At 40.6% G+C, this 22,296-nt stretch overlaps 1 protein-coding gene and 1 long non-coding RNA gene across 3 annotated transcripts in view; one reads left to right on the plus strand and one right to left on the minus strand.

Annotated features, from left to right (window-relative positions):
• SCFD2 (sec1 family domain containing 2) overlaps window positions 1-22,296 on the minus strand; it is a 610,440-nt gene that overhangs the window by 303,494 nt on the left and 284,650 nt on the right. The window lies entirely within an intron of this gene.
• The window catches only part of LOC148521377 (uncharacterized), a 30,881-nt gene continuing 22,391 nt past the window's right edge, over window positions 13,807-22,296 (plus strand). The window contains exon 1 of the long non-coding RNA XR_015878836.1: window positions 13,807-13,890. This is a non-coding gene — a long non-coding RNA (uncharacterized LOC148521377). The remainder of the gene's footprint in view (window positions 13,891-22,296) is intronic.

The following is a 22,296-nucleotide window of genomic DNA, read 5'->3' on the forward strand; positions in this document are numbered from 1 at the left end:
ATTTTCGGGAGGCTCCCAAACAAATCGGGAGGGTAGGTAAGTATGAATATACAGCACCAGCAGGATTACCACCAACAGTAACCCCCTGCATATATATAGGACAAATATACAGCACCAGCAGGATTACCACCAACAGTAACCCCCTACATATATATAGGGCAAATATGCAGCACCAGCAGGATTACCACCAACAGTAACCCCCTACATATATATAGGACAAATATACAGCACCAGCAGGATTACCACTGACAGTAACCGCCTACATATATATAGGACAAATATACAGCACCAGCAGGATTACCACCAACAGTAACCCCCTACATATATATAGGGAAAATATAAATTATTATTGTTATTACCAGTTATTTATGTAGCGCACACATATTCCGCAGTGCTTTACATTTATATTTGGCCTTTCATATCCGTCCCTGCCCCGGTGGAGCGTACACTCTATATTCCCTACCACATGCTCACTAGGGTTAATTTTGTTGGGAGCCAAATAACCTACCAGTTTATTTTTGGATTGTAGGAGGAAACCGGAGTACCCGGAGGAAACCCACGCAAGCACAGGGAAAATATACAAATTCCACACAGTTAGGGCCGTAGTGGGAATCGAACCCACGACCTCAGTGCTGTGAGGCAGTAACGCTAACCATTACACCATACATGCCGACAATCAGCCCCCTACTTCCGGGAGGGAGCTGATTGTCGGCTAACAACGGGGGGCGTGTCCGGTCAGATGTGACACGTTGGGGGCGGGGCCGTGCGATCGCGTCATCGTGGCCCCGCTCCTCTTCACAATGCCGTTATCTTCGTCACTGTGAAGCAGGGGGCGGGGTCATGATGACACGATTCAGCGCAAATCGCGTCACCGGCCCACCACACTGTGGGAATTTCTAGTGGATTCTGCGGGGAGGTCGGGAGGGTTGGGGAATGTCGGGAGGCCTGCCTGCCTTTCCTGGGGGCCGGGAGCGGCACCTGAAAATCGGGAGGCTCCCGGCCAAATCTGGAGGGTAGGCAAGCCTGCATTACACCGTCTGTGCTGCCCTAAATATGCAGCACCAGCAGGATTACCACCAACAGTAACCTCCTACATATATATAGGGCAAATAAAAAAGCCATATGGCTGGCAACACAGGTTGAGTCTCCCATATCCAAAATGCTTGGGACCAGGGGTATTTTGGATATCGGAATATTCCGTATTTTGGTATATGTGCATACCATCTTGAAATGTTTTAGGAATAGGACCCAAATCTAAACACAGAATGCATTTATGTTTCATTTACACCTTATACACACAGTCTGCAGGTAATTTTATACTTTATTTTTAATAATTTTGTGCCTTAAACAAAGTTTGTGTATATTTGACCATCAAAAAGCAAAGGTTTCACCATCTCAGTCATGCTAAAAATATTCCATATTTTGGAATATTTGGATATGGGAGACTCAACCTGTATAAGGCATTCTTCCCTTTGAGAATGATAGCGGTAACAGACCAAAAGCATTCCCAAAATGTTGTATTTGTTTAAAATAATTAAGCCCCACAATTCCTACACCTAATGTCACAATGCATCCAAAGCCAATCAAAGTGGCTCCATTATAGATGAATAGACTGATTTTAACAGATCTGTTTAATAATGAGAAGAGACAAACTGGTTTGGAAATGAATGGTTTATTCACTGGGTTATAGTAGACCACAATGAATTCCTGTAGATTCTGACTTACTGACCTCACACACTGCAGCGCTACATGCAAATGAATAGTCTAATTAACAAGAAGGACTTATAAACAGATCTTTTCTGTAATGTGTTCAATGTGTAAATTCATTCCAAGCAACAGTATGTGCACAGCCACTGGAAAAACATCACTATTTTATAAGGATCCTTGTACACAGGGAGCCTGTAAATCTGTAATAACATTACAGTGAGTCCATCAGTCAGCATTTATGGGCGTAAAAGCCAAAAAAAGTAACATAATAACTGGTAAACATTTTTAAATGCACAACGTAATTTTAAATCTGCAACTTCAGAAATCCTTAGTGAATTATAAAATGCATTTAGTGTCTATATTTGACTCTAGGGGCTGATGCATTCAGCCCTATTGTAAGCTCTGTTGAGTATTATTTAAAAACAAACAACTTCCCACAGATGATCCACGTAAATTAATGCTGGGTACATTAGACGACGGATCGGCCGTCTGGCTGACAAACAGATTTGGTTAGTATGCAGGTGTGCACAGAAACTTATATGTCTGGCCGCAGGAACCGGTAGTGACATCATTGTCGGCGGTTCCTGGGGCTAGCATATAGGTAGGTCGGTCGGTCGCCCGTGCACACAGACACGTGCACGATATATCTGAAAGATATATTGCATCTGCCGTGCTGCACAGCTGACAATATATCTGTTAATGCATCAGCCGCTGGAGTCAAATACAGACACTAAATGCATTTTATAATTCACTAGGAATTGTACACACTGATCAATGGCGGATGATATATCGTTTGTCGGCTGTTAATAACATGCTTTTATGTAATATATTCCGCTACTTAGAAACTACTTTTGCCAGACTCAAATATTTCACATAGTTCGATATATCTATTTATTATACATGTATTCTTTGAAGTCTCAATTACATTCTGTCCCAAGGCAACAATATCGTTTTGTTACTACAGTGCATAATTACATTTCATTGGTCTTCACTATTATTGTAGAATATTGTCTATACTTTTATTTGTATACTTTTATGTGATTCAATGTTACAGTAAGAAATCAGTTCACTGGAGAGAGCAGAAGAAAAAGAGCTGTAACTTCTAGTGCTTTAAAACATAGCCAATCAGGCCAGACCTTGCTAATATGTTTCACTGAGATGTGTGAACAAGGTGTTTGTTCAGGGAACTTGCAAGTGACCAGGACTAGGTCAATCTGTAGCTAATCAGTGTTAGATCGTTCACAAATCCAAACCAACTTTCAGTCATTAACTGAATGTTAATATTACAGGTAAGAGAACAACACTTCCTCTCCCCTGCCCTGATCACTTCCTCTCACTGCCACCTTCAGGACTTCTCTGTGCTGCCCCTCTGGAATGCCCTCACACGATCAATCAGACTTCGCCTCCCAGCCTCGTGCCCTAGAAACTCACCTCTGAAGCCCACCACAGGTCCTCCTAATGGTTCATATCATGTAAATTAATCACCTCTCTGCTCTTAATCTCACACAGGGTCTGATTCAGAGCCAGACGCTATTTGCGCTCGCTCGGTCAGAAAAAGGGGGTGGCTATTTAAATTAACCGTTCGCTCTTTGCGGTCTGTTCACGCCTCTATGTCTGAACGAGCGAACAAAACATGCAGTCGTTATTTGGAGAAAAACGCCCCCTGGCCGCTCGCATCATACGTCATGTCCGCTATTTATTAGATTAATCGAGTACATCGAACGGCGTCTGAACTGCTCGCTATTCTTGTGGTTGGTTTTTCCTACCGCAATCATGCGAGCAGTTCTGACTATAAAACAACCAAGTGACGTGGTCGATGACGCTGCTTTATTAATTATGCACACCCTTAAAACGCCCGTTTTGACCTTTAGGCACGCCTGCGTTCTGATCTCCACTCCCCGTTTTCAAGCACCTTCCCCTGTTACCACCCACAAACGCCTCCTCCTGTCACTCAAAATAGCAGGCATTCGCTATTTAGCGAGCACACGATTTTTGGCCGCGCTGACTGGTTCGCGCATGTGTATTACAATCCGTACGCATGCGCAGATGTGGGAACATTGCTCGGAACGAACGAGCGGCCGCTTACGAGCGGCTCTGAATGAAGCCCACACTCTTTGTGCCTCCCAATTTCCCTTTAGAATGTAAGCTCTTGTGAGCAACTCTCCGCTCTCATGCTTTGTTATGCAATTATAAATTTGCGGTCTGTAATTATGTATCTATTTTAATTTGTTTCTGGTCTATCACTGTTCACTGTATAGTCCTATAATCCTGTATGTCGTTTGCCTATGTACAGTGCTACAGAACTCTTGTGGCACCACAGAAATAAAACGAATAATGAAAGAAGTGCAATATCAACAGGTCTAAACCAACCTGTAACTAATAAAAGCCCCAGAAACTTCAAAGGGTTAGACGAACCTATAGTGAAATAAACAGGGACATTACTGTACATAAAGTGGCAATAAGGCTGAATTTCCTATTGCAGATTATAAAACTACCTATCATCATAATTTACTCAGAAAATAATAACAAAAAAAATTTTAAAGCTTTTTTTTCTTTTTAATAAAATATTTCTGGTTATAGCAACACTGAGATGGTGATAGCAAAGGAAAATTGTGAAGGTACATGGTACTGTAAATAGGCCTCCACGCTATTGAGGTGGGGCTGACACCAGCGATAGGGAGAAGCCATATCTAAATTGGACAAACCAGATTCTGCAAGTGATAGCTTTTACTATGCACATAAAATAGAGCTCAAACCATTAACAGGTGTATATTAATCTCACCAGGAGATGAGAATATGTATAGGTCTCATCCACCCTATAGTGAGCGCATTAAAATGTATATAGTACAAGGGCTAACAGAGCCAAACGCAACACAGGCAGTAACAAAATACAGTAAAAAGACATTATACTGTATACTATATAATAAATATGCCAGGGATATCCAGGACACGTATTGATGGTCCAGCCTAATATAAACTGTAGAAGAACAGTTTTTGCAGTCTGGGGCTGTTAAGAGGGACACCTGGATCTCAGCTAAGATCCCTTTATAAAGGCAGCGCAGATGTGACAGAGAGGAAAGGATTGGGAGCTGCTGTTATGTTAAGGTAGTAACTCCTTATGGACGGGGAAACACAAGTTCACCTAAAACAATGGTGTGCTGCTGTCTGGGAACACACTGACTATTGAAAGCCACTTAGGATTACTAACTCCTTTACTTATGGTAGAGACCAGGGCTCTTTATGTTTTAATTTCTGCTGTCAGTGTGTGAATACACCTGTGTTTTAGGACTCCGGCGAGCATAAATGAGTTGCAGCTTACACCTGTAGATGGGTGCCCTGTCTTCCAGGAGGACTGTCACTTGCTAGTGATACAGTTCCAAGTACAAGGCGTGCACACTGGCTGCTGTATAGTAAAATAATATACTTTTAAATATTTTGCTGACTGACAGGATCCTCTGGAACCAAATGGTTAAAGGCTGACTTGCAGCCATATGATGTGTCACATGAAAATGTATATTCGTAGACTGAAGCCGGATGCAGAGGGCCTACGCCTGATCCATGACCATGAAATCACTGTTTGCTTACCCGTAGGGGCTCATCAGAGGGATCGTGGTTACTGCTGCTGGGTCACTAAAGGGGCATTTGCTGATCCAGTTCTCTCTGTTACCAGCACATATGTATATATCCGTTGCGTGCATTATTTTAAAACTGTACTTGTGAAGCATTTACTCTTATTACATTTTCATAACTATAACACCGCAGATAAATCTGTATAATAGTAAAGTAAAATGAAGCTTATAGAAAACACAGCAGCAGGGCGCCAACAATTCAGATCAGTCGAATATATAGCATTTCATTGTACATGTACCCCGATTTCATTAGATGCTTTGTCCCAAGACGGCGTAAGCTGAAGCCAGCTGCTGTATGCTTTTTACTGGAAAACGGACTGAGAACTAATGGCCACATTATTGAGGTCCTCTTTATAGTAGTTCTCGAAGATGCAGATATTAATGTGGTCTAGTGCACAAGCAGCCCTACAGAACAGAATTCAGAAGGGCTATATCTAGTCAGATCAGAGCAGATTAGTACAAGGATGTCAAATATCATAGCATCTCTGTTACATGTGGCACTAATAAACACTTGCCGCAGCAAACGTTGTGGCCGTCCATTCAAAATGAGTCTGCCACCATGGATAGCACTGCACATAGAGGGAGAAGTATTATCTGCCAGCTAACGCCCGTTATTTGTGTGGACCCACTTCACCTCCAGATGTATTAACAACACTTTGCAGAAGAAAGAGAGTGTTGACTCAGCTCTCCGGTGAATTGCATTCTCCCTTTTTTCGGCTTCTGACCGGCGCTTGCAGTGCAGAAACCTCCCAGCAGCACCCTTGGATAATTGAGAACAAAAAGAAAACTTTATTGTTTCTTTGAATGCACAATCCCTGGCACATTGGCGCCCTATCTTGAAGTTAACAGTGACGATAATGACAGTGACGATAGCTTCCCTGCATTACTACATGCAGGGAAGCTGTAATTGTAGCACTTAACGTGCACAGTTACTGTTTTACCCCATATTGTCCCTTCATACATCTCCCACATAGTGTAGCAAAAATGTTTCACTAATCTTCTTAGGGGAACTGTATGTGTACCTCTTCTTAGGGCAACAAGTGTGTACCCAGCTTAAGTGTAATAATTTCTTGCCAGATGAAAAGGAGTAGTAGGGACAGTAAAGCGAATTCAGTTAGCCCAAATAATTGATCAGGGGTGAAAAAAGGTAGTAGCCTCGAGCTTTAACACCCTGGGCTATTCACTGACTGCCCTAGAGTGCTTTCGGCTCAAACAGAGCTGAAAGCACTCCAACTGACATCACTAGTGATGTCAGTGAGGCCGGCCCCAGACGGTAGGGGTTCCCATGGCAACACCTCTGTCTGGGCAGCCACGCCCCCGGCACGCCCACCAAAGGAGGCGTGCTGTCAATCACCATCGACAGCACGCCCCTTTTAGTGCGAGACCCTTAACGACGGCTTGGCAGTCGTTATTCGGGTCTCGCTCATGCGCACGACGGAGCCGCCTCCGTCGTGCGCATGCGCACTTGGTCAACACCGACCCGCTTGCGAGCGGGTCTGAATCAGGCCCTGTATGTGTACCTCTTCTTAGGGGAACTGTATGTGTACCTCTTCTTAGGGGAACCGTAAGTGTACCTCTTCTTAGGGGAACCGTATGTGTACCTCTTCTTAGGGCAACAGTATGTGTACTTCTTAGGGGAACCGTATGTGTACCTCGTCTTAGGGGAACCGTATGTGTACCTCTTCTTAGGGGAACCGTATGTGTACCTCTTCTTAGGGGAACTGTATGTGTACCTCTTCTTAGGGCAATAGTATGTGTACTTCTTCTTAGGGGAACTGTATGTGTACCTCTTCTTAGGGTAACTATGTGTACCTCTTCTTAGGGGAACCATATGTGTACCTCTTCTTAGGGGAACTGTATGTGTACCTCTTCTTAGGGGAACCGTATGTGTACCACCTCTTAGGGCAACAGTATGCGTACTTCTTCTTAGGGGAACTGTATGTGTACCTCTTCTTAGGGGAACCGTATGTGTACCTCTTCTTAGGGGAACCGTATGTGTACCTCTTCTTAGGGGAACTTTATGTGTACCTCTTCTTAGGGGAACTTTGTGTACCTCTTCTTAGGGGAACCGTATGTGTACCTCTTCTTAGGGGAACTGTATGTATACCTCTTCTTAGGGGAACTGTATGTGTAATTCTTGTGATCTAGAATCTCCAACAAGTGTGAAGTCTAGTACTGGGATATCCATGGAATAAGATTTACAGGATTTTCATGATCTTCAAAATGTTCAATGTAGACTGAATTAGATAGTCTGCTCACGATATACTTTGTGTGTACAGTTACTGATTGAGCGATGTTTGTCTGTTCAAAGTCACCTCAGACACAGTTCTTGGAAAGTCACCAAGGGTAGTAGTCTTTATCTCTGCAGTTCTCACCAAACATGCACCAACCAGCGTTCCTTTCGATCATCTCTTCCTCTAACCATGGTAACCAAAATAATGATCAAATTGACCTACTGACACTCATAGATGACTCAAGTCACACAGTACCTAGTTAACAGTGAGAACTCACCAGTGTGATAACACCTGCTCCTAATATTCTATCTATGCCAAATGTAGTGGTTACTAAATATAAGAGTAAATTATATGTTAAAATGTGTATACCTGTGACAGAAACACCAAAATATACAGAACACTGGCTAAAGATATAGTAAATCTACAGGTATAACTATAGCCACAACAGTCTAAGCAACTGCTTCTGTAATTGGCCCAGCAGGTCAGAGCAGGAAAAAAAGTGTTAAAATACAAACTTAGGGCCTGATTCAGAGCTGGACGCTATTTGCGAACGGTCATTCAGAAAAAGGGGTCGGCTATTTAAATTGAGCACTCGCTCTTTGCAGTCTGTTGAAGCCTCTATGTCTGAGCGAGCGAACAAAACATGCGCTCGTTATTTTGTAAAGACGCCCCCTGGACGTTCGCATCATACGTCATCTCCGCAATTTATTAGATTAATCGGGTACATCGAAAGGCGTCTGTACTGCTCACAGTGCTTGTGGTAGGTTTTACTTCCCGCAATCACTGCGAGCAGTTCAGGCTAAGAGACAACCAAGTGACGTGGTCGATGACGCTGCTTTGTTAATTATGCACACCCATTAAACGCCCGTTTTGACCATTTGGCACGCCTGCGTTCGGATCTCCACTACCCCGTTTTCAAGCACCTTCCCCTGTTACCACCCACAAATGCATCATTCTGTCAATCAAAGAACTTACCGCAGTTCAGATGCCTTTCAATGTACCCGATTAATCAAATAAATACCGGAGATGACGTGTGATGCGAACGGCAAAGGGGAGTCTTTAGAAAATAGCGAGCGCATTTTTCGAGTAATAGCGAGCGCTCAATTTAAATAGCCGGCCCCTTTTTTGGAGCGACAGTCTGCAAATAGCGTCCTGCTGTGAATCAGGCCCTGAGTGAGGATGGAGCAAACATTGTGGTGGGTAATAAATCATGATGGTACGCAGAGAGCCCCATCACAATTGAGACATACAATAAGTTACACCTCTGAATGCATACTACAATAAAAGATTGAGTAGTAATACCAGGGCCGGAGAATGAAGAGAGGACAGGGGCACTGTGAAGAAAGGAGAGGAATACTATGAAGAAATATGAGGCACAATGAAGAGAGGTAAAACAGACAGCAGGCACTCGGAATGTTACCCCGGAATAAAGGAGAATTAAATGAAGAGACAGAGGATAGTGTTATTACTATTAGCCCTGCACCCACCTTGTCTATCTCCTGGACCTTTTCCACTGTGGCCCCCACCAGGACGCAGAGTGTACCAGGCATCATGGACACATGGCTCTCAACCCCACTGTGTTGTTGGCCGGGGCAACAGGCTGTGTGACAGAAGGTGGAGTATAGAGAGGCACCAGGCTGGGGACTGTGTGACTGGTTAAGTGCACCAGGCACCGTGACAGAAGGCGAAGTACAGGGTGCACAGGACTGCGTAGCTGCTCCTGATTGGCTGTCGGGCCGCGGGTCGTGATTACCTCACGGCCAGCACCAAATTCAAAATGCTGCCGCTGTCTCACCATGGCTGCTGGTCAATCCACGCCGCCGCTCTGTGCGGCACCGGGACCAGATGCTCCATTGCAGTGCCAGCTGCCAATCTTTACAGCGGCACCCCCTCAGTGTGGCACTCTTAGCAGCCACGTTCTGGCATAATGGTATGGCCGGCCCTGAGTCATACACAGAAATTTGTCATACTGACTTGTTGGAAAGGTGGCATCCTATGACAGTGCCACATTGAAAGTCACTGTCACGACACTGGGGTTTTATCGATTTGAATCAGGGCCATTGGGACTAGCTTTGTATGTAAGAGAGTAGTGGAAGCTTGAGGCCTTGATAAAACTCCTACTCATCAGACCACTGCTAGAAAGATACTGTATATATGGGTGATTGTGAACAAATAGATATAATATACTGTTTAGGAAAATACTGGATAGAGGGGATGCAATCAGGAAGCCGATGGTCGAAATGCCGACCGCCGCCTTCCCGACTGTGCAATCCCAGCAGGGGTCTAATGATAGGCGTCGAAATCCCGACGCCTATCATTATCCCTATGCCGGGAGCCTGACGTCTGACATACCAAACAAAGGTAAGACGGGCGGCGGGCGCGGACAGCCGCGGGGGGGAGGGTTAGGTTAGGGGCTCCCGGGGGGGACTTAGGGATAGGCACCCCCCCTGAGAGGGTTAGGCAACCCTGGGGGGAGGTTAGGGTTAGGCAGCCCCCCGGGAGGGTTAGGCTAGGGTAAGGAGGGGTTAGGCGCCCCCGGGGGGAGGATAAGGTTAGGCACCTCCCCCCTCGGGAGACTTAGGTTTAGGCTGCGGGGACGGTGGGGGGTTAGGTTTAGGCACTTACGTGGAGGGTTAGGGTTAGGCACTAGGGGGGGAGGTTATGGTTAGGAAACCTTAAGGCAGGGTTAGGGTTAGGGGAGGAGAGGGTTAGTTATACTTACCTTTTTTACCTGTTGGGATTTTCACTGCTGACGGTCTTCTGGCATCGGGATTTGAACCGCCGAACTTATGTCCGGCGGTTCAAATCCCGACGCCAAAAGACCGTCAGCAGTATTCATACCGATCCCGGATAGAGTGCCAGAAACATGACAGGTATAGTCTCTTGATGATGTTGTACTCGGATCTCTAGTAAGCAGACACAGGCAGTAAATGACCACAGCGAAGTGCCTGTAGTGACGGTGTCACCCTACAGGAGATGATGCTACTGGAGTGCTGCACAGTACTGATAGATGGATGCACCAGCGTTTAGTGGGACACCTGCTGGAATGGTTGCAAAGTGCAGAACAGCCCTGTCAGAAGTGGGGAAATCAGTCTGTACCCCCCAAAAAAATGCACTAACATAGGGAATTAATGTAGATGTGTACTAATAGCTCTAACAAAAGTGTTTGGGGTAAGTAAGTAGTTTAAATTTCTTCTTATTAGCGTCTTAACAAAAGTGGCGTAGAATGGCATAAAGCAGTATATTTTGGTGAAAATAAGTAGTCCAGTCAAATTTGGGGTACTTGAAAATGGGTGCTAGAATATTTTTATGTCTCTAAAGTGAACTTTTTAAAAAACGTGAAAAACAACCCTCATACATGCACCTGCAATCCGAAAAACACTTGGCCCCTCCTTACAGCACCCCAAGAAGTGTATTTCACTATCTTTTATAGTTGTCCCACCACTTTTTACTTTTTTGCCCCCAAAACAAAAGTACTTTTTGGGGTGTTCTGAGGTATTTTTTTTGTTGATTTGTCCTTTGGGGGGCTGTCTCTAGGGTTCTCATTTCTCCACGTTTGCACCACAAAATAACGCTTTTGCACTTTTTTTCTCCTGCTATTCATAGGAGATACTTTCCGCCTACTGTATTACAATACATTGACTTTTCGCTTACGCAAAATCATCCTGGAATTGAATATGGAGATACTTTGAAAACAGGCGGAAAGTCCAAATCCGTGGAAACTTTTCTCCAAACGGCACTTTTCACCTCTAAGTCAGATGCAGAAACTGGAACAGAGCTGGAAGTCAGGAGACTGTTCTCAGGAGTTGTTCTGGTAATGAGCTGGTTTTAATAGGGTGCTCCCAGTGCCTATTGGCTGAGCAGGTCATGTGAGCGCAGCTGCAGGAATCCAGTTGGCAGATTGTAGTTCTTGTCAAAACCAAGATGGCCGCACTCATGCTCCCCCACTGCAGTAAATGACAGGAATGTAAACACCAGGCACGCAGAAGTAGTTACAGTGCTGGTGCCAGGAGTCACTCTTTGAAAAAGTTCCCTCTATACAGGAGCAAAACCGGTTAGAGGATCCAAAGCCCTTTGTGAATGCACGACTGGACAATCGTTATCTTAGTGCATTTGCTCCTTTGCCATCGCTGGGACTGGTTTCCATTAATATTTTTTGTTGTTGTTGCCGTCCACTTGGGGAATCCTCCATACCATCTGGAATATAGAGGCTACTGACGTCCACTTCTAGCGTCAGCATCTGTGGCCCAGGCGGACTCCCGCAGTTGGATATACAGGCGGCGTGCAACCGCAGCCACTGCACCTCTCTTTACAGCACGGGATATTCAGGACTGCTTATTGCCGCACAGTATGCTGAGTGCTGACTACTAACATTAGTAGAGAGTGGTGACTATACAAGCATTTTATTTGTGGCTTAAAACCAGGAGCGATATCTTTTTAATATATGGACTGAGTCCTTTTTAAAAGCACAGTGTCCTCAATAGACTAGATTTGGAGATCTCAATGGAGTTATTGTGATCATTATTGTTGTTTAATTGGTTTTATGTATTTTTATATGCAGTATTTGTTGGTACATATGTATGTGTTACATGTTCAAATATAAATGTTTACAACATGGCTACAGAGCTAGCTAGATTCTAGCCTGAATAAATATACATTGCATATAGAATATATCAATAAATATATATATATTTTTTAGTGAACATCAGACCCCCTGATTATTCTATTTTTAAATTATAGATTAATGGTGTCTTATCAGTGCAAATAGACTTTTTTTTCTTTGAATGTCTTTGTTACACCATATGTGATGGTGTAGGTGTGTATTCACATGCACACATGTCATTTTGCTGCTATTAAAAATATTTTTGGTCATTTGACTGCAAGAATATAGATATATACATATATCTTCTTTATATTCATTAGCGCCTAACCTCTTGTTTTTATAATTTACTGGTGTCAGGAATGCCAGCAACGACCAGTAACGGCACAGAGGGCGCAGAGATGGTAACTTAGGCTAAGACAGTCACGTTTGACTAAAGATATTGGCTGTATGCTTGATTCCATGAACCATTTAACAATGACTGTGGCTAAAATGGCTTAACGCAACTAATTGGAGGAGATGTCCACATACTTTTGGCTAAGTAGTGTATTGTGAACTCTCTGGATATTACGTCCAATATTTGAACAAATTCACTGTTTACCTCAATAAAATGATTGTGAATAACTATTACTAAGAATGTTAATGTATTTGTAGAAAATTCTAGTGCATGTACATACGTTCTATCCACTCTGTTTTGTGCTGGATATACTGTACTGTTGCCTAAATTAGTGCATGTTCAGACATTATGTGCATTGATAATAATATGGCTTTGCTGTATGTGACCAATCAGATTTATGTGGAATTAAATTTAACTAAACTATGTTCACTAGGCAAATACAATGTGTCAGTCTGTTTCCATGAATTCTTAATATTATGTATCCAGAGAATAACAATATCATGTCCAAGTTATAGCCCTTTAACATTCTATTTAAATGTAAAAACAAAACACATATTTCCAAGCCGCTGTTTACATTTCCAGAGAATCCTACACATAAACTAACTGGCCTAATCAAAACAGGATTCCAGCTGAATAGCTGTATGTGGCAATGTGAAGAAGTAGCACTGAGGAGGGTGTATGGCATTGATGCTCCACTATTAAATTCTGCCTCTGTAAAACATCCACAAATAGACTAATTCTTATTTTACAAGTAAGAGTCCATGTTTATTGTAAGAAATGAATCCACCAGTCTCTGGTTTCAGAAGAACAGAGACTAATGAAATAATACATACATAGACTTACAGTATGTAAGTAAATAAAAAAGCACAAAAGGTCACTACTATTAAAAAAGACCACACTAAACAATCAGTGGCACTCATATACTAAGCACAACACAGCCAAAGGCACGCAATGCAAAATCATAATCGTTGGGGTCACAAGTCTCGACAGGTTAACCGAGGCTTCAACCAAAGCACTTTGTCATATAGTACCAGCTATGTTTGGCTGGGCAGTGCCAATTTAGTTTAGACAAAAATAGGTGGAGACTTTACCAAAGTGGGTGGGGCCTGGGTGTAGTAAGTGGGTCTTACTTGCTCTCAAAGTCACATGTCTAAATGTTAGGAGGTATGCATTCTGTTTACAGATCAAGGTGGTAGTGTTTGTATAGGAGCAGCAGCTAGCACCAGCTAATGGGAGGAGCTAGGTGGCAGAGGACAGAGTAAGCAAAGCAGAAATTAGATTTGCAGAGCAGGATTATTGAAACTAAACAGAGAAGTGTAAAAGGTGAGTTTTTGGAGTGAATTTTTAATCTGCAGTTGGGCAAACAGCCAGTTTACCTACCAAAGGGTCTTTTATTTAGCTTGTTAATGGTTCTGTGACCTGGTCTATAAAGTATCTAGAAAGTAGGAGTTTATGGTACAGCAGGTCCTGTGCTACTCAACTTGCGTCCTGAGCGACTTTCTCGCCGGAATGTGCATCTTAGTCACAACACGGTGAGACAAAACCGCTTCTCAAGACTGCATTGATTAATATGATGTGACACTTGTATATCTGTGAGCGAATGAGTCTGAATCTGTACAACGGAATTTGGAGTAAGAAAAAAGCCACAGCCGCTGCATTGTAGCAATTAATTTACAGATTCAGACACAGTCGCACATAGATAAAGAAGAGTCACATAATCAGTGCAGTCTCGTGAAGTAGTCTTGTCCCATTGCATTGTACCTAAGACACACTATCGATTAAAAAAGACTTTCAACATAAGCCGAGTCACAAAGGACCTGGCACGCCGAGAAGGGCTGTTTGGTGTGACTGCAGCAATATATACATACACACACAGTAAATATATATCTCATACATGTACACATACTGTTTTTTAATACTATTTGAATATATATATATGTATAAAAAATCTTATATTACACTAAATGTAAACACCAAATGTTATTATATCAGTAATACTATACTATCATATAAGAGCAGCACAGTTGCCCATCTGGGTGTCTGTAGGATGGTCCAATTTGTAACTAAATAATTTTTTGGAGCGCCCTTTTCTATCTTTGCGTGAGTCTCTCTCTCTCTCTCTCTATATATATATATATATACACACACACAATCAATAAAAAATATACGGGTCCATTAAAATAAATTTGGATTGCTCCCAAATACTGTATTTACTGGCTAGGCTTCAAGGCTTAAGATAAATACAAACAGTATGCCACAGTTACGCAACACCCTCTTATCCCTGCTCCTATCCTACTGTCTTCCCTTTTTTATGTCCTAGTATATCCCCACTCAAGTTTGTTTACAATATTTTATTAGTTTACTTGGGAACTACTTATTTTATATTGCACTGCTGATGCTTAACAAAAACAGATTAACGAAAACTTTTTTTTATAAATGTTACATTAAGTATAAAGTTTTGAAGGAAATAATAATTTTAATAGGAAAATAATACATTTCATAACTAAACTACAAATGAGAACCATGGGATTTTGTAGACAGTCGCCGAGTTTTTAAAATGTCGCTTTCTGATGTAGTCATAAAACTTTACAATAAACAGACCTTGTTGATGTAAGTAACACCTGCATGTCACAATTATTTCAGTTTTGTCAATCTGGAAGCGAAGTAGATTCTAACCCCCCCCGTGTCCAAAATAAAAGAAGTTGATTTATTTCTGAATAGAGTATAAAGTGCTGAAGTACAGGATAATATATTCAGTGTAGAATCTTCAAATCCAGTTTGTTTTAAAAGAGGTTTATAAAACATTTACCTACATTGTTTTAAGCACTGTACAGTATAATTGAAAGATGTTGGCCTAATTGCAATTACTATGTCTCACACATCGTTAAGTGAGTTTGTGTATGACAAAAGTTTATTAAAAAACAAAAAACATTCAATGACCAATTACTATTACTTATTACTTTTGGAAGTTATAAGTGGATTTTGATATAGACTAGTTCAAACTTCTTTGCTTAAATGAAAGTAAACTGTATCTGCAAAATGCATTTCATATTCCACTTTATATTTTAGCTATTTAGAGTTCATTGCTAATAGGTGTTGGTACCGTGTTGATGTAGATCAGCAGATAATTATAATCTATCATTTGTTGGTATTTTCATTTGCATGCATCACATACAGTATATGTTATAAATAAGGTGGAATGAAATTACATTAAAGCTATTAGGCTGTAATCTTATAATTAAGCCAAAAATTGTGATAAATTGGAAACCAGTTTAAGTTATGAGTTTCTACAGATACCCAATGCTTACCTGTATTGCCACCAAATATTTAGTTATATATTTGTTATATGTATTGTATTTATATTTAATTATAGAAGAGAAGTAAGCATTTCCTTGTCACATTTTTTCTTACTTTGGTAAATGTATAGTTTCCAGTAAAAGTTGTAAAAGCCATTAAAACTACAGTATGAATGCTAAGACTACGAAATAACACAGCAGTTTATGAACTGGAATCTGCATTTATTTATCATAAAAATGTATTGTATTAATTGTATTAAATATAGTAGGAAGTTTTAGCATACCTAATTAACAAAATTGAGTGTAGGGTTTGATAAACATAGAAATGAATGATCTGTATACAAGATTAGCGACTTGTATACAGAAGATATTATGATGATTTTTTAAATACACAAAGAGCAAATGGTGTTATAATTGTCAGTCTTGTCTAACCCCTCTCCTTATATCACGGTCAACATATTGGGACCCAATCACATACTGGCTGTGAAATTATATGTCATGATGTAACTATATTTTAAGATTAGGCCTTCTAGATCACATTTTCCCAGCATATTTTCCATATATGGCCAGTCAACCATATCAAATTACTTTTGAATATTCAACTTTAAAAAGATACATTCTAGTTTAATATATTTTCCATGATAAAGTAAAATGTCTGACATTATGGACGATAACGGTAAGATTTGTAAAATTCGAAACAAATTTTGTGACAGTATTCCTAAAAATTCTTGCAAAATGTTTGTCATTTTTAACAGCTACAGATGTAGCAGACAGCTGTATGAATGGCATATAATGTATTAAATATACATTCAAATTAGCTACATTAGTACTAGACTGTTATATGCCCAGTTTATTAGGTTGATATCAGGTTTGGAAGGTATAGAAATATGGGAGGATTTAACTTATTTTGGGACCAATCCTTGCTTTAAAATTTTTTCATAAAATGCCAGATAAGGGGTAATGATCATACTGTATAATAAATATTGAATTTATCTGGTCTTATTTTTAAGAACAATTTTTACTGGTAAGGATTTATTTAATTTCTTCTTTAAAAGCATTCTAATAATTATTTAGTGAATTACAAAAAAATCTGTCCAGAAATGTTCTATATAAGCCTACAATTTATTTCATCAAACTTTTTACATGATTGGGCTTGTCCAGTAATTTCTAAAAACAAATTTTTTTTTTATATATATATATATATATATATATATATATACATATATATATATACACACATATATATATATATATATATATATATATACAGTGCATCCGGAAAGTATTCATAGCGCGTCACTTTTTCCACATTTTGTTATGTTACAGCCTTATTTCAAAATAGAAAAAAATCTTTTTTGTCCTCAAAATTCTACACACAATACCCCGTAATGACGTGTAAAAAGTTTTTTTAGATTTTTGCAAATTTAATTAAAAAAAAAAACCACTAAGAAATCACATGTACATAAGTATTCACAGCCTTTGCCATTAAGCTCAAAATTGAGCTCAAGTGCATCCTGTTTCCACTGATCATCCTTGAGATGTTCCTACAGCTTAATTGGAGTCCACCTGTGGTAAATTCAGTTAATTGTACATGATTTTGAAAGGCATACACCTGTCTATATAAGGTCTTACACTTGACAATTTAAGTCAGAGCTCAAACCAAGCATGACGTCCAAGGAATTGTCTGCAGACCTCCGAGACAGGATGGTCTCGAGGCACAAATCTGGGGAAGGGTACAGAAATATATCTGCTGCTTTGAAGGTCCCAATGAGCACAGTGGCCTCCATCATCCGTAAATGGAAGAAGTTCGGAACCACCAGGACTCTTCCTAGAGTTGGCCGTCCGTCTAAACTGAGCGATCGGGGGAGAAGGGCCCTAGTCAGGGAGGTAACCAAGAACCCGATGGTCACTCGGTCAGAGCTACAGCATTCCTCTGTGGAGAGAGGAGAACCTTCCAGAAGGACAACCATCTCTGCAGCAATCCACCAATCAGGCCTGTATGGTAAAGTGGCCAGACGGAAGCCACTCCTTAGTAAAAAGCACATGGCAGCCCGCCTGGAGTTTGCCAAAATGCACCTGGAGGACTCTCAGACCATGAGAGACAAAGATTGAACTCTTTGGCGTGAATGTCGGGCATTCTCTTTGGAGGAAACCAGGCACCGCTCATCACCAGGCCAATACCATACTTACAGTGAAGAATGTTGGTGGCAGCATCATGCTGTGGGGATGTTTTGCAGCAGCAGGAACTGGGAGACTAGTCAGGATAGAGGGAAAGATGAATGCAGCAATGTACAGACATATCCTGGATGAAAACCTGCTCCAGAGCGCTCTTGACCTCAGACTGGGGAGATAGTTAAGCTTTCAGCAGGACAATGACCCTAAGCACACAGCCAAGATATCAAAGGAGTGGCTTCAAGACAACTCTGTGAATGTCCTTGAGTGGCCCAGCCAGAGCCCAGATTTGAATCCAATTGAACATCTCTGGAGAGATCTGAAAATGGCTGTGCATCGACGCTTCCCATCCAACCTGATGGAGCTTTAGAGGTGTTGCAAAGAGTAATGGGCGAAAATGCCAAAAGATAGGTGTGCCAAGCTTGTGGAATCATATTAAAAAATACTTGAGGCTGTAATTGCTGCCAAAAGAGCATCAACAAAGTATTGAGCAAAGTCTGTGAACACTTATGTACATGTGATCGCTTAGGTTTTTTTTTTTTATTAAATTTGCAACAAAAAAAAAAACTATTTACACATTGTCATTATGGGGTAGTGTGTGTAGAATTTTGAGGAGAAAAATTAATTTATTCCATTTTGGAATAAGGCTGTAACATAAAATGTGGAAAAAGTGACACGCTGTGAATACTTTCCGGATGCACTGTATATGTACACTGTATATATATATATATATATATATATATATATCTTGTCCAGTATTTTCTAAAAACCAATATATTTATATCTATATATATATCTATATATAAGTTCTAAAGATGAACGGCATTCCGTGGACTTATGACAGAGCAAACAAAATAGAATCAAATAGACATCTTAATTCTCCAACGTTTCAGGTCTTTATTTCCCGTTTTCAAGGGTAATAAATACCCAAAACGTTGGAGAACTAAGATGGCTATTTGATTGTATTTTTTATTTGCTCTGTCATAAGTCCACGGAATGCCGTTCATCTTTAGAACTTTGTATGCTGTTTGGTTCTAGCACCCTGGCAAGAAGGTCTTAGGCGTGCTGATCATCTGGGATATATATATTTATTTAGGTTGGTGCAAATGCATATTTTTGCCTAACTAGATTCAAACACACTTTGTACTTACATCTCACTACAGTTGGAGAGGTGGAATAGAGAATGGAGAGGATGCACAAGTGTTGGCAACATACAACAATATGACCCATGCAGACTCCAAAAACAACACATACGTGTCTGTGAGGAGGTGTGTGGCTTGAGTGTGATCAAATTGTGGTGCAACATATGCACAGAGATGTTAATTTGCAGCTGCTTCAGGCTAGCTGAGTGCGTCTTGAACAGTCAACAGATACTATTGCTATTATACTGTGGCTGAGGTCCATTTGCAATTGATCCGCAGCACTAAAACAGATTATAATTAGAAATTTTAAAGAGGAAGACAATCGATGTCTGTAATTATTTTAATGAATTTATACTACCCTTATAGAGCATTAGTGCTACAGTTGCATAACTGGATGCGGGATGTAGTTTAAATCCTTGTTGTTGGGATGCATAGAATGCAGACACTGGAATCCCAACACCAGTCAGAATCCCAGCACCGGCATCCCGACGGTGTAAGTAGTGGGGTTAGTGGGAGGGCTAGGTGTTAGGCACTAGGGGGAGGGTTAGGCACTAGGGCGGTGGGTTAGGACAAGACACTAAGGGGGGTAGGATAGTTTTAGGCTGCGGGGGGGGTAGGTTTAGGCTGCAGTGAGGGAGGGTTAAAGGTAGGGCTAGGATACTAACCGACGGGTTTCAGTATCCTAAATCTTTTGGGATGCCGGCGTCGGGATTCTGACCATCAGGATCCCGAGCGCCGGCATCCTGTTCCCAACACCTGGATGCATCTTGCTGTACATCCAGCTTTGCAAGCTGTGCAAACTGTACTTGTTTTGCCAAGTATATTACAACTGTCAAAGGGGTCCAACTCTACATTAGCCCCAGTATGAGCTTTATTTCTCCAACCGCAGAATCTCTCAGCTCTCTTTAAAATGCTTTCTTTGCAGGAACTGAAGTTGTTAGAGTGTTATTATTTTAGATGCTTATTTAGAGTAGATATTTTAGGTAATGTTCTTATCACTCCAACTCTTTTCTATGGATTTTCTCCTCTTAAGCTGAAGAAAAGAAAAAACAACATATACACTAACCTGGGCCAAATAGGTTAGATTTGAGAGAATAAAACATCCACATAAATCCAGAATTTTGTCTCTAATTTTAGATATTCAGTTTAATTGGGACAAATTCTCATTCTCTCTCTAGCATCTTGTGTTGTGTACTATAATAAGAAAGCCAACTAGAACTCCAGTGTGATCTGTCCAATCTATTGAGATGATTTTATAAGAGGAAATATTCAACAAAATAAGAGTATTCTAAACTTGAGTGCAAACTATTCGAGGGGGTGAGGTAGAATTGTTTATTAACATGTGGGTGTAGATCCCTGCAGATATAAAATGGGTAAGAGGGTACAGCCTTGAATGATTCTACTAACTATTTTAAGAGATATATATATATATATATATATATATACACACACACACATATACTCTTATTCGGCACAGTTACAAAGTCAATAATATGTGTGCGTGTGTATCTAATGATAAGTGGACTAGTTTTATCTGTTTGAGGGACATAAACACAATGCATGGTAATTCCATCCCCATACAAAGTACCAATTAAAAGATATAGAATATTCCCTGTTTCTAAAAAAAGTAGGAAGAAAGTATAAATAGAACAAATGATTTCATTAAAATAGCTGAAACACTTCTACTGTCCACTGCAGGTGTGTGAAATGCGTGAGAACAGACATGTGAAAGTCATTTAGGAGTGTTGGTTGTGCAGTCATAACAGCTGTCTTTTCAATAAAATATAATGGCTATTCTGTTTATTTCAAAGGAGTAAAAGCTGCATATTGTTTTGTTTTTTTTCAGATTATTATAATCACCAACATTAAAAGCAGCAAAATGCATTTATACCATGACCCTGTTTGAAAAAAAAGGGATGAGTCTAATAAATCTATAACAAAAAAAAGGTAAACACTAAGGCACGGTTTCCCAAACTCTGTCGTCAAGGCACCCCAACAGTTCAGGTATTAAGGATAGCCATGCTTGTGTACAGATGATGATATAATCAAACTGAATTAAGTACTAATTAAGTGAACTGTGCTTAAGCGTGAATATCCTTAAAACCTGGACAGTTAGGGTGCCTTGAGTACTGAGTTTGGGAACCAATGCACTAAAGTGTCGAAGCCGGATGGTTGGCTGAGACCTAAATTGTAAAATTAAAATCTGCACGACGTCGTTTTGCGAATGTCTACACAACCCCATTTTGCAAATGGCTACACAGTGCTATTTTGCATTCCCCACACGGCACTATGTTGTTATTTAGCGTCGTGCGTTTCCCACGCAATAGAACACTGTTAATAGTCCTGACAAAAACAATACGTACATTACTACATATAATATGAACAACCCAGCAAAGCACGTAACATGGTGTACGCCACAAACACGTATACGCACAACGCATACTAGCGTCTTTTCTTAATATCCCCACACTGACACATTACATACTTACACAAAAGGTTCCCTAGCATTAAGGTTAATATTAAAGGTTTTATACGTTATCAAGTCTATTGTGAAATACATATATTTGGTATCTAAGGTTTAGAACATGATAAGCAGACCATGTTTGGTGCCATTCTAAACCACTGTTTATTTGCAGATTTCCGGTTCCATCAACAAGGAAATTGTAACATGCGTCTGCGAGTTATGGATCATAGAGAAATAGGAATTGAAATGTACTCTGTAATGTAATGTTTATTAGCCAGTTTAGACTTGTTCTTCGGCGGGAATATGCACACAAAGAGCCGTTGGAGGGCTGAACTATTACAATACAAACTGACCTATGAACTGTATCGTAACAGAAGAACCAGGAGGAAGAACCAATGGGATTATGCCAACTCGTTCTATTGTATTGCCTATCTCTGTAAGGGTATAAATGCAAGCACTCTATATCTGGTAGTTAGTCATCTTTTTCTTTCTGTTGGCGGAGGTTTCACATTTGATGCCGGGAAATCTGGATCCAGAGCGCAAGCGTATGTATCGACTGTACCTTGTATATGATTAATCTTTTGCGCTAAATTGTATTTAGATCAAGGCGTGTAACTGAATGCTTTTTATATAATAATAAGATTTTGTGCTTTGG

Source organism: Taudactylus pleione, unplaced genomic scaffold (genome assembly GCF_031769625.1).
Source record: "Taudactylus pleione unplaced genomic scaffold, aTauple2 ptg000169l, whole genome shotgun sequence".
Classification (NCBI taxonomy): domain Eukaryota; kingdom Metazoa; phylum Chordata; class Amphibia; order Anura; family Myobatrachidae; genus Taudactylus; species Taudactylus pleione.